This window comes from Terrapene carolina, unplaced genomic scaffold (genome assembly GCF_002925995.2).
Source record: "Terrapene carolina triunguis isolate 2854851 unplaced genomic scaffold, T_m_triunguis-2.0 Scaffold113, whole genome shotgun sequence".
NCBI classification, from domain to species: Eukaryota; Metazoa; Chordata; order Testudines; family Emydidae; genus Terrapene; species Terrapene triunguis.
Window position 1 is genome coordinate 12,444,584 of NW_020664464.1, and position 12,413 is coordinate 12,456,996.

Below are 12,413 nucleotides of genomic sequence, written 5' to 3' on the forward strand. Positions count from 1 at the left end.
TACATCCCCTGAGCAGGGCTTTTGCACCCTGCATCTACCACTCTGGCAAATCCCAACCTGTGTCGGACATATCCCCAGGTTGAGAGGCGTAATAAATGCCTATTCTGTTTAGAGCAAATAATATTCCCAATAAGTGTGCCAGTGTGCAAAGCTTATTAAGGACTTGTACATCAAGGGACGTGGCTGCAACTACACCTACTCAATGGAGAGGTACTACTGCCTCTAAAGGATTAAAAGGGTTTTCTTTAGCAAGTGTTCCCTTGGGTAGAAACCACACCCAAGCAGCAACAGGAAAGCAGGAAAGAAATGCCATCAAGATTGGCACCAATAACTTCACAGGCAACTGGGCTGACTGACTTGGCACTGGTTCCCACAACATTGACAACATCATCAGAATGAACTTTGGCACCCCAATACAAGGGTGAGGACCAAAAGGGCCCAACCAGTGTCTGGGCAGAGCTCCAAATACCAGAAGACTTCCTCCTGAAAGGAGGAAAAGAGACAGTACTCCTCCAGAGACAGTTTTAAGTTCTCTGTTAACATAAGTGATGCTTAGAAAACCAGTACCAATACTGGAACGAGCAAAGACTCCAGTGCTGACGATTGCACCAATTACAGGCCCAAGGTATTTAGGCTGTTCTGTGATGACATATCCAGGGATATTTTCAGCACGGGACCAGTGTCATTCAGGCCCTGAGTACTACCCCACAGCTCTGCCATTCAAAGAGTGCAACTTCTTATTAATCCCTAGATTTCACCTTCTCCTAGTTTCAAACAGGGACACCTCTCTCTCTCTCTCTCTCTCTCTCCCCTACGAGAGCGACCTTAGAACCAGCATCAAAGATCCTCTCACAAGGCACCATCTCAATAGATGCAAGTGCTCAAAGCTTACTTGTCAGCCTTGCTTCAACTCTGGCTGGCAAACTGTCAGGCATTACTTGCCAAGTATAATTTCCTGATGTGGGAACTTCCTTTCTAGCCAGACTGCTACAAGACATTAGGGAAGTGCTATAGGAGACTATTAAAGAAGGCCAAACAATTACCAGAACAGGCCTGCATGTAGCCATGGATGCTCTGAGACAACCATGAGGTTCATGACCAAAGCCATGACTACAAGATGAGCTCACTGGCTGTCAGCCTCTGGGATACTGAGAGGTCCAAGATACTATCCAGTACCTCCCATTTGAGGGAATAGAGCTCTTCCACACAATGATTGGCTAAGTCTTCAATTCCTTAAAAGACTCAAGGGCCTGCCTCAGATCTCTGGGAGTATATACACCAATCACTTACAAGAATCCCTGCAAGTATTTGTCCCAGCAGAGACCATGGGCTCACCTGAACCCAGTATAGCTAACCAGATTTACCCCAGTGGGAACAGTCACACTACCCACAGAAGATGCCTGTCACCGGTCTTCCATATCATACACACACCACCCCATCAACCAGACAGCAGATTTGATGGGGATGGCAGGAGCTACATCAGAGCTGATCAGTGGTCAGCAACTACTTGTGGGAACTTACCTGCCCCGTTCCACTGGGCTTGGTCCAATTATTGCCTTGGACAACAGTGGTTGGAAATAGTCGCCCATGGTTATTCCATCCAGACCCAACTCTCACATCCCTGTTCCTCTGTAGGGACTCTTCTCATGAGCACCTGTTACAAAAAGAAATGGCCTTGATGCTTTGTTGAGGAGCTGTAGAAGAGGTTTCACAAGCATACAGGGGAAAAGGCTTCTTGCTGTACTTCATTAACCTGGAGAAGGAGAGTCTTTATCCTATCCTAGATGTGAGGAGACTGAACAAATTTATTCGCTGCCTCAGATTCAGGATGGTAACACTTGCCTCCATCTCTACGGACTCAAGACTGGTTTGTGGTTTTCAACTTGCAAAATATCTACTTCCACCTAGCTGTCCACCTAGACCCCACATTCATAGTGGGATCAAATCATGACCAGTACAAGGTACTTCTGTGCAGGCTCTCCACAGCAACAAGGGACCTCACAAAATGCCTTGGTGTGATAGCACCTGAGAAGACTAGGCATTCACATCTACTCCTACATGGACCACTGTCTGAACAGAGGCCAGTCACAATGGGAGTCAGCAGTAAGCCTTGAATACTCTATTCATATTTATTTGGCTAGGCCTTCTAGTGAAATACAAAGAATCATCACTTACTTATCACACATGATAGTTTATAGTAGCCCTAATCAAAACCAGATCAGAAAAAGTGTACTTGCCCTAGTACAGACTCCAGTTATTACTAGGATTCCTACTCCAGTTAACATCAGAAATGACTGACAGTATGGCCGCATCTCAGAGTGTTAGGGCACATGTCAGCATGCAGGTATGTGACACTACATGGGATTGTATACTAATGTCTTGGAGCTTGGAGTCAACAGATAGGAATGCCATTACAAGCCAATCTGTCCTCCAAACCTATGTAATGCAGGTTTTCATGGAAGAATTAAAAAACTCACTTTTGCTTAAGAGTTGGCCAGAGTGCAAGTGTATTATGGATGCCTTTGTCCTGTAATGAAACACAGGCTTGCTGTATACCAGGGGTGGGCAAACTGCGGCCAGGGGGCCACAGCCGGCCCTCGAGCTGCCGCTGGGGAGCAGGGTCTGGGGCTTACCCTGCTCCCATGCTCCGAGCAGCATCAGAGGCTGCTCCGCGCACATGTACCAGGACTCCTAGAAGCAGCAGCTTGTCCCCCCTCCCGCTCCTACATTTAGGAGTAGCCAGGTGGCTCCGCCTGCTGCCCCTGCCTGAAGCCCTACCCCCGCAGCTCCCATTGGTTGGGAGCTGCAGGGGCAGCGCCTGCAGACAGGGCAGTGCGCAGAACCGCCTGGCCGTGCCTCTGCTTAGGAGCCAGAGGGGAGACATGCCGCTGCTTCCAAGAGCTGCTTGAAGTAAGAGCTGCCCAGAGCCTCACCCCCTCCTGCATACCAACCCCAATTTTGTGAGCATTCATGGCCCACCATACAATTTCCATACTTAGATGTGGCCCTCAAGCCAAAAAGTTTGCCCACCCCTGCTGTATACATTTCCACCAATTACACCGATTCTCATAGTGATTTCCAAGATCACAAGAGACAAAGCTGTGATCGTTCTGGTGGTTTCATACTGGCCAAGGCAGTTTTGATTGACATCTACTACAGATGGTCCTTTCAGTCTCTGAGCCAGCTCTCAGATTTCCTGGGTTTGATCACTCAGCATCACAGCCAGATGCTCAATCCAAGCCCAAAATCATTGCATCTGACATCGTGGCTGTTGTGTGCCCAAGCACCATAGACAGCCACTGCTCTCTATATGTCGAGGAAATTCTGATACAAAGGAAAACATTTCCCAGAAAAACATTGTGACGGGTTGGATCACAGAAACCCTCTTGGGAGCTGCTACCCAATGTGCCAAGACTACTTCTACCTAGGGTGACCAGACAGTAAGTGTGAAAAATCGGGACGGGGGGTGGGGGGTAATAGAAGCCTATATAAAAAAAAGACCCAAAAATCGGGACTGTCCCTATAAAATTGGGACATCTGGTCACCCTACTTCTACCCCTGCTTTCCCTGCCAGCTCAGGACTCCAGCACCCTGTCTTGCTGAGCCAGACACTCCCATCTGCTCCAACACAGACCCAGGGTCTGAATTATTTGCCCCAAAGCTGCAGGTTTATCTGAAAGCAGCTAACAGAAGTGTTCCTGTTTTTAACACTCAGATGCCCAACTCCCAATGGGGTCTAAACTCAAATAAATCTGTTTTACCCTGTATGAAGCTTATACAGGGTAAACTCATAAATTGTTCGCCCTCTATAACACTGATAGAGAGAGATGCACAGTTGTTTGCTCTCCCAGGTATTAATACATACTCTGGGTCAATTAATAAGTAAAAAGTGATTTTATTAAATACAGAAAGTAGGATTTAAGTAGTTCCAAGTAGTAACAGACAGAACAAAGTAAATCACCAAGCAAAATAAAATAAAACACGCAAATCTATGTCTAATCAAACTGAATACAGATAATCTCACCCTCAGAGATGCTTCAGTAAGTTTTTTCCTCAGACTGGACCCCTTCCAGGCCTGGGCACAATTCTTTCCCCTGGTACAGCTCTTGTTCCAGCTCAGGTGGTAGCTAGGGGATTCTTCATGATGGCTCATCTCTTCTGTTCTGTTCTACCCATTTATATATCTTTTGCATAAGGCAGGAATCCTTTGTCCCTCTGGGTTTCCACCCCACCTCACTGGAAAAGCACCAGGTTAAAGATGGATTCTAGTCACATGTCACTGTAAGACCCCAAGCCTTCATTCTTTTTTATAGGAACCCATCATCAGCATGGACGCGTGTCCTCTAGAATGGTGGTTGAAGCATGAAGGGACATATGAATCTTTAGCACATTACTTTAGCATGTAAATGTCTTGCAACGCCAGCTACAACAGTGCCATGCGAATGCCTGTTCTCAATTTCAGGTGACATTGTAAACAAGAAGCGGGCAGCATTGTCTCCTGCAAATTGTAACAAAATTTGTTTGTCTGAGCGATTGGCGGAAGTAGGACTGAGTGGACTTGTAGGCTCTAAAGTTTTACATTGTTTTGTTTTTGAGTGCAGTTATATAACAAAAATAATCTACATTTGAAAGTTACACTTTCACGATAAAGAGATTGCACTACAGTACTTGTATGAGGTAACTTGAAAAATACTATTTCTTTTGTTTATCATTTTTACACTGCAAATATTTGTAATAAAAAATAATAATATAAAGTGAGCACTGTACACTTTATAGTCTGTGCTGTAATAGAAATCAATATACTTTAAAATGTAGAAAAGCATCCAAAAATATTTAATACATTTCAATTGGTATTCTATTGTATAACAGTGCGATTAATCGCAATTCATTTTTTTTTAGTTAATCGCATGAGTTAACTGCAATTAATCGACAGCCCTATTTAAAACTTTTTTCCACTGCATATACTAGGCTAGGCCACATGAATCAACTTTTTCCAAGCAGCAAGAAATGGGTGTAAAAATCACTGCGACTATAGATAAGACAAGGGCCCTGCCCTAACACGTTTACAATCTAAATATTCTTTAAATTGCAAGATGCTGCAAGACATACAATCTGAAGCAGAAGATTATGTAGTCACAAAGGCCCAGATCCACAGAGGTATTTAGGCTCCTAACTTCCATTGATTTCAGTGGAATTTAGAAGCCTAAATACCTTTGCGGATCTGGACCTAACATCAGGATTTGGGACAATAATAATCTAATGTTGAGAGTGCAATGCAGTACTGAATGAGAAGCGCATATTCTGTGCTGTTATGTCTTGTCTAAACTACAAAAAGTCATGCTAGAAAATCATTTATTTAAAAAACCCTGATTTTTAAAAAGTTTCAATTAGGATGGCTTTACCCCTCCTCTGGGTTAGCAGGTTAATGACTGGTAAGTTTTCAAGAACTATTTACACTGTATTGTGACCTGTTCAGAGTAGGGACAAAACCGTGGCAGCCAAGAGTCTTAAATGGTTTCCTAGAATGGTCTACTTTTTTCATGTGAACAGAGTGACAGAGATACTATTGTTTGTCTGAGCAGTGGCATTCCCAGCCATATAGGGTGAGTGTCCAGATGTGAATTAAAGATGCTATAAGCACTCTTCAAAAAGAGGGTAATAAAAGATCTACTTGCTGGCACCCAGGTCTACTTGTTCCTCCGTAAAACCAGCAATGTGAGCTGGTACTACACACAGATTATTCCACCGTTCCCCTACTAACATTTAGGCTATTGCTTTATAACACAGTTTGGGGTCTCTAGTGTACAAATGGAGCTACGTGCTACATCATGAACGCTAATCAGCTGTATGTTTGCACTGTGAAATATTTCCTGCTAAGCATAAGTTTGAATAGGGACCACTACCACCTGAAAGATTATGATAATCAATTGTATAATCCAGTTAACGGTGCAAGAAGCAGTCTGTGTTATTTTAGTAAGACAATCCAAGGTGAAAATGAAGACAGTACAAGAATATGTTAACAAAAACGTATGCACAAAGATTATGGCTTAATTGAGTGGACTGTCATGCTAGCTCCTTTTCCCAATGCTAACTCCAAATTTCAGCCCTTAGTGTTATGAAAGCTGAGATTTTGATCATCTTTTGTTATCAGTAGTCGGGGCTTTAAGTAAAACACCAAATACTACGAGGTTCGCAATAAAATCATGAGAGTAGACAACCACGAATGTGCAAATCTGCTCACCTCCAGAAGAAGAACACAGAGGTCACACAAATGATTAAATCTGCAAAAAAGGAGCATTTCAGGCATATTACCTATTCTTTCCAGACTAATTTTTCACTTGGTAAGGTGAAGGAGCTCTTTTTACGTAAAACAGTGTTCACAAATATCTATTTGAATTACAAATGCTCCTTCAGATTGACTATGATTGTGACCATTATTTGCTTTTTGCAAAAAATGTGCACAAACAGGTTTATTTGCATGTATATTTGGAGAACGGCTGTTCTTCAGATAAATGCCCACATATGCACAAGGCTATTCATGCATGAACAAAGTATTATGACTCATTTTTCATTATTTCTTATTCATTAATCACCAGCCCTCCGGGCAGGGTTGTCTCTCTTTTGTGTTTGTACAACTCCTAATGCAGTGGAGCCCCTATTCTGACTAAGGACTTCGGGCACTATGAGAATATAGATATTTCCAAATGAAAATTTGTTATTCTCCTTTTTAAAAATTGTCACACACCCATGAAGCACAAATAATACCACATGATTTAACTGAACAATCACACACTATAAATCAACAGTGAAATGCTGAAGTGATCAGATGTATACAGCTCACAGGCTAAAATTTATTCACATACATATTTGGTGAATACTTACAAATAAAAAAAAAACATGTAAATCACGGTCAGTTCACAAACAGTAAAAGTGACTAAGTATGGCTGATATTTTGGGCCAAAAGCTCACTTGGTATAAATCAGCATAGCTCTGTTGAAGCCTGTGGAGCTACACTGCTTTACACCAACTGAAAACCTGGTCCTTTATTCACAATGAACAATTTAACCAGCCCTATTTGTATTAGTACTTTTCCATGTCTGATGGTTCACAGGCTTGTTCTTGTGCCAGCGCGAGGTAGGCCATAGTTGGTCCACACAGCTGGGTCACACTGAAATGTACTGGGGCTTTGTGCAGGCTCGAAGGTCCATGTGTATAGCTCAGCTTTGTAGGATCAGGATTATTCTTAGGAAAGGTCTTCATTGAGCATCAGCTAATTTGATAAAGAGAAAAGACCACAAATATGTAAAGTAGGCTATAGAATTTGACCACGCTGTTTATTAAAATATATCAGCAAAAGTGCTGATCCATCACTGTGTTTAATTTTACACGTCCTTGAATTTCTTGAGAATGGTGTAAAGTTGGTGATTTTCAGCTACACTGGTCTAAGCATCTTTATATTGGTGAAACTGCATCCAAGTGGGATGTGTATGTGTGTGTTGGGGTGAGGGACGGTGTACCATTTAAACTATGCCAATACACGGAAGTGATATAACTTGTGTGTAGTCAAGCCCAGGATGATTATTTTGTGAAAAGCACATAAGTGGTCAAGCAGCAAAAATAAATAGTCTTAAACTCAGTAAGTAATCACTTGTAATCATTATATTCATGCTATCAGAGTGATTGCTTATTACAATGTTTCCTGCCATGACAATGCTCTCAGGTTAATCAGTAAGAGAGCGAGATGAGAAGCAATAAGTAGAAAGATTGAAAAGAAAAAACAGAATTGAAGTGGGAGATGGACATGTGATGCTGGTAGACCACATGCCAGCTCTTGCTAAGGTTGTAGATGTCAGCTGAGCACTGACAAATTCTTAGCTGGAAACCAGTCCAACTCACCTGTATGTTAGTATTGTTCAAGATAGGTGTTAGATTTCTAAAAATGTTTTTAGTGTTTAAACTCTATAAAATGCTTGTAGATTGCTGCATGCATTAATCTTATATAATATAATAATCCCAACTATACATATAAAATTATGGGGTCTAAATTAGCTGTTACCACTCAAGAAGGAGATCTTGGAGTCATTGTGGATAGTTCTCTGAAAACATCCACTCAATGTGCAGCGGCAGTCAAAAAAGCGAACAGAATGTTTGGAATCATTAAGAATGGGATAGATAAGAAGACAGAAAATATCATATTGCCTCTATATAAATCTATGATATGCCCACATCTTGAATACTGTGTGCAGATGTGGTCATCCCATCTCAAAAAAGATATATTGGAATTGGAAAAGGTTCAGAAAAGGGGCAAGAAAAATCATTAGGGGTATGGAATAGCTGCCGTATGAGGAGAGATTAATAAGACTGTGACTTTTGCACTTTGGAAAAGAGACAACTAAGAGGGGATATGATAGAGATCTATAAAATCATGACTGGTGTGGAGAAAGTAAATAAGGAAGTGTTATTTACTCCTTCTCATAACACAAGAACTAGCAACCACCAAATGAAATTAATAGGCAGCACGTTTAAAACAAACAAAAGGAAGTATTTTTTCACACAATGCATAGTCAACTTGTGGAACTCCTTGCCAGAGGATGTTGTGAAGGCCAAGACTATAATAGGGTTCAAAAAAAGAACTAGATAAATTAATGGATAGGTCCATCAATGGCTATTAGCTGGGATGGGCAGGGATGGTGTCCCTAGCCTCTGTTTGCCAGAAGCTGGGAATGGGTGACAGGAGATGGATCACTTGATGATTACCTGTTCTGTTCATTCCCTCTGGGACACCTGGCATTGGTCACTGTCGGAAGGATACTGGGCTAGATGGACCTTTGGTCTGACCCAGTATGGCCATTCTTAATCTTACTTGTAATGTCTATATCCCACAACTATAAGGTAGTATGTAAATTTTGCTTTATAACCGTAAAAATGCCTGCACTGAACTTGTGAACCTAGGCAGGAGGAGTGGTTCCCCTGCCCACCAAGAAGCATTATCAAAACTAAATGCGCATTGTGGAATATCATGATACAAAGACTGAGTTAGTGGCCCTCTAACACCCAGGAAGGTGCTACGTGCAAGAAGTCTCATCCCATCAGCATGAATGCTGGAAGAAGGAAATAAAGATTGCTGACATGAACATTTTTCATCTCTTTGTCATTTGGATTGTCACAGGGCTGAAGGTAGGAAACAAAAGCAGAAATCCCAAGAGTTAACCTGAGTTAGCCCTGACAGATTACTACAACTCTGTCACCTTTTGGAACCAGAGGCTGTAACTCATTAGTGTACATATGTTTGACTGCTTTAACCTGTAAATAACTCTCTCATTTCTTTTTCCTAGTTAATAAATCCTTTGTTAGTTTACTATAGGATTGGATACAAACATGGTCTTTGGTGTGAGATCTGAGGTACAAATTGACCTGGGGTAAGTTGATTGGTCCCTTAGGCCTGGAAGTAACCTGAATCTTTTGTGATCTTTGGTGTGTGGCAACCAGCTATCACTCAGTTCAGTTTGCCTGGGTGGCAAGATAGACTGGAATGCCCAAGGGGATCGTCTGAGACTCCATGATAAGACTGTCATTGTGCTTCAGGAGTTCACGTTTGTTACTGAGTTGGTGAAATATAATTATAGAACACACCATTTTGCAGCATTTGCCCTGCTTTTTGACAGTCTACCCTAAGGTTAGCATTCACGGGGTGAATCACTCCAGACAGCATGAGAGGAAGAAGAAAGGGAAAGCGAAAGAAAAATGACAAGAGAATATACACAAATTTACCTCCCCTTCAATTTATTCTAGTTTCCACATTTTGTTATATTTCTCTGGGGAGGAAAGTGATTCTGAAAGGAGGAATAAAGGTGAGTAATGGGACTTCTGACTTATCATGTCCCTGAGGGAAGAGGCACCACTACATTTATTTTCCAATTCAAGCATTGTGCTATGGACAGAATATAAGTAGATTTTTAGAGGTATGTAATGAGTTCTCCACAGACCTTCTCAAAGCAATTGTTGACATATCCTGTAATCTGACTTAGGGCTTCTCCCTCAAGGTCTAGAGCTGTCTCAACTCTCATTGACAGTGGAAGCTGAGGATTCTCAGCCCTTTGCATAAATAAAGCCTAATATATGAAGTGAAACAGAAAAAATAAATGTGTGGTAATTCAGTCTGGACAAATTGATATCTTGTAAATTATCTCTGTCTTGGTCTTAGCAATTTGGAAGACCAAATCATAGGGGGCCTGATTTTCAGAAGTGCAGAGCATCACAGCTCTTGTTGAAGCCAATCGGCGCTGTAGGTGCTTAGCGGATCTCAAAATCTGGCCTATTATAACAAAGTCCACTGCAATTAGCAGCATATTTGCTCTTTTGCTTCCTGTGGAATTTTGAATAGTGGGAATAATATACAGAAATATTGCACAAATAATACAACATAGTAAATAGTATGTTGATTTTTGAATGGCAGCGATTTGGACACCAGTTTCACATGTTCTTTCATGATACAAATGTTACTGAAATGAATTGAACACTTGCAAAATTGATTTCACTTGTGCTGTATATAAAAAAAAAATGCTGGTAATGCGGTAATGCTGAACCCAGCATAGAGCACAGAGGTGGGATTGCTGACCACCCCAAGACTCAAGGCTGCCTAAAATGACTATTGCAATTAACAACACCCTTCTATATCCCCTGCACTTGCAATTTCTCATTTGTATTTCTGCACTTCATTCAAACGTTACTATCATGGTTTCATTTTATCGATAGACTGCTGAATTGTTGCAGAACAGGTATTCTGCCATATCAGATATTGCTATTTATATCTATGGAGGCTTTGGCATTGGAAAGTTTCTACTTAAAGTGGGGCGGTAGTGAGAAAAATGTCTATAAAAATGACATCATAAGCTCAAAACGTATACTCTCTTGGTCTTTTCTCTTTTCTTCTAACATCCAGCTCTGGCAGCAAAACCTGGGATCTGCAAATCTAGGTGTGTTCCTTTAGCTTGTTAAGGAATCACCATTAATAAGAAAGTGCTGTTTCAATAGTCCTTTTTCTGACTTTGCCCTCATTCGTGCAAGACATGTAAGTACATGCATAACTTTACTCATGTGAGTTGGCCTGTTGAGTTCAGTATATTCTTTGTGCTATGCCTTCAACATGATATATTTAAAACTTTAAAGTGCAGTCATAGTGGGTCACAAAGAATATATTTCTAGATTAGGGATATCTTTAAAAAAAAATTAACCTTAGTAAGGGGTCTGTTCGGTCATGGCTATGCATGCTAAAGTCCCTATAATTATAATGGAAGTTGTGTGTGTGCATAGACTTGAGTCACAGAACTCACCCTTAAGCTGATACACTAATAACTCTACTCTAGTAAGTTACTTTGACTAATATCAAATGCCCTTACTATAATAAACCATGAAATGCGGACTTTTCAAGCAAAGTTGAACACCAAATATTAAAAACAAAACAACAAAAACTCAAATGCAGCCGTAACAGAGAGATTATTTAAGGGTATTTTTTAAGATTAGTTTGCTGTTAAATCTTTCTAAATGAGTATATGCCCTCTGCTGACACATACCTGTATTACTAGGAATGAATAGCTTGTTCAGACATGAATAGATTGTTCAGACATGCAATCTTGTAAGTGCACAGTACTAGTGTATATTCAGTTTTTAGTTCAATTAAAAAAATTTGCGGTGAGACTCACCTATGTATGTAATATGAATGTCTCTTTTGCACGTGATAAATTGATATGTGTGGTTATATTTGTCTAGGCAATCAGAAAAATATAGCAAATGGTATTACTTGTGCTGGGTATCTATACACTTGTGGTTTGACTGGGTACGTGCTGAACATTTCATTCATTTTTGCTAACTTTAGTTTTCTTTCTTTCTTTTCTTTCTTTTTCTCCACAGAACAGACACAGCACAAGCAATAACTGTGTGAATTCCCCATATCCTCTTAATTTGCTTCAAGCCCTCAGATACCACAGGGAGGGCTAACGTAAGAACCTGAAGAGAGAGAACAGTGACCAGGAGAGACTCTCAGTCCTTGACCTTTCTTCTGAGACTGTGAAACGGGGTACCAATTGTGATAGTATTTGTTACAAAGTAGACCTGAGAAAACCACTCATTTTTACAGGTAACCAAACAGCCATCTGATGACAAGTCCTCTCTAGTGCTAATAAAACTGAGGAGTTTGTTTTCAACCCACTTTAAACACTAATGAACTAGTTGATCACTCCTATCAACCAGTACACTAGTTGAACAGGTGGCCTTCCCTCCAAGCTATCCAGTCTCATTAAGCAATATTTTAATGTCTATATTTCTTTGTGTTATAAAACAGTTTGCATGACAGAGACATGCTGTGAGTTAAAGAGATGCTGTATGGAGTGTTATTGTAGCCATGTTGGTCCCAG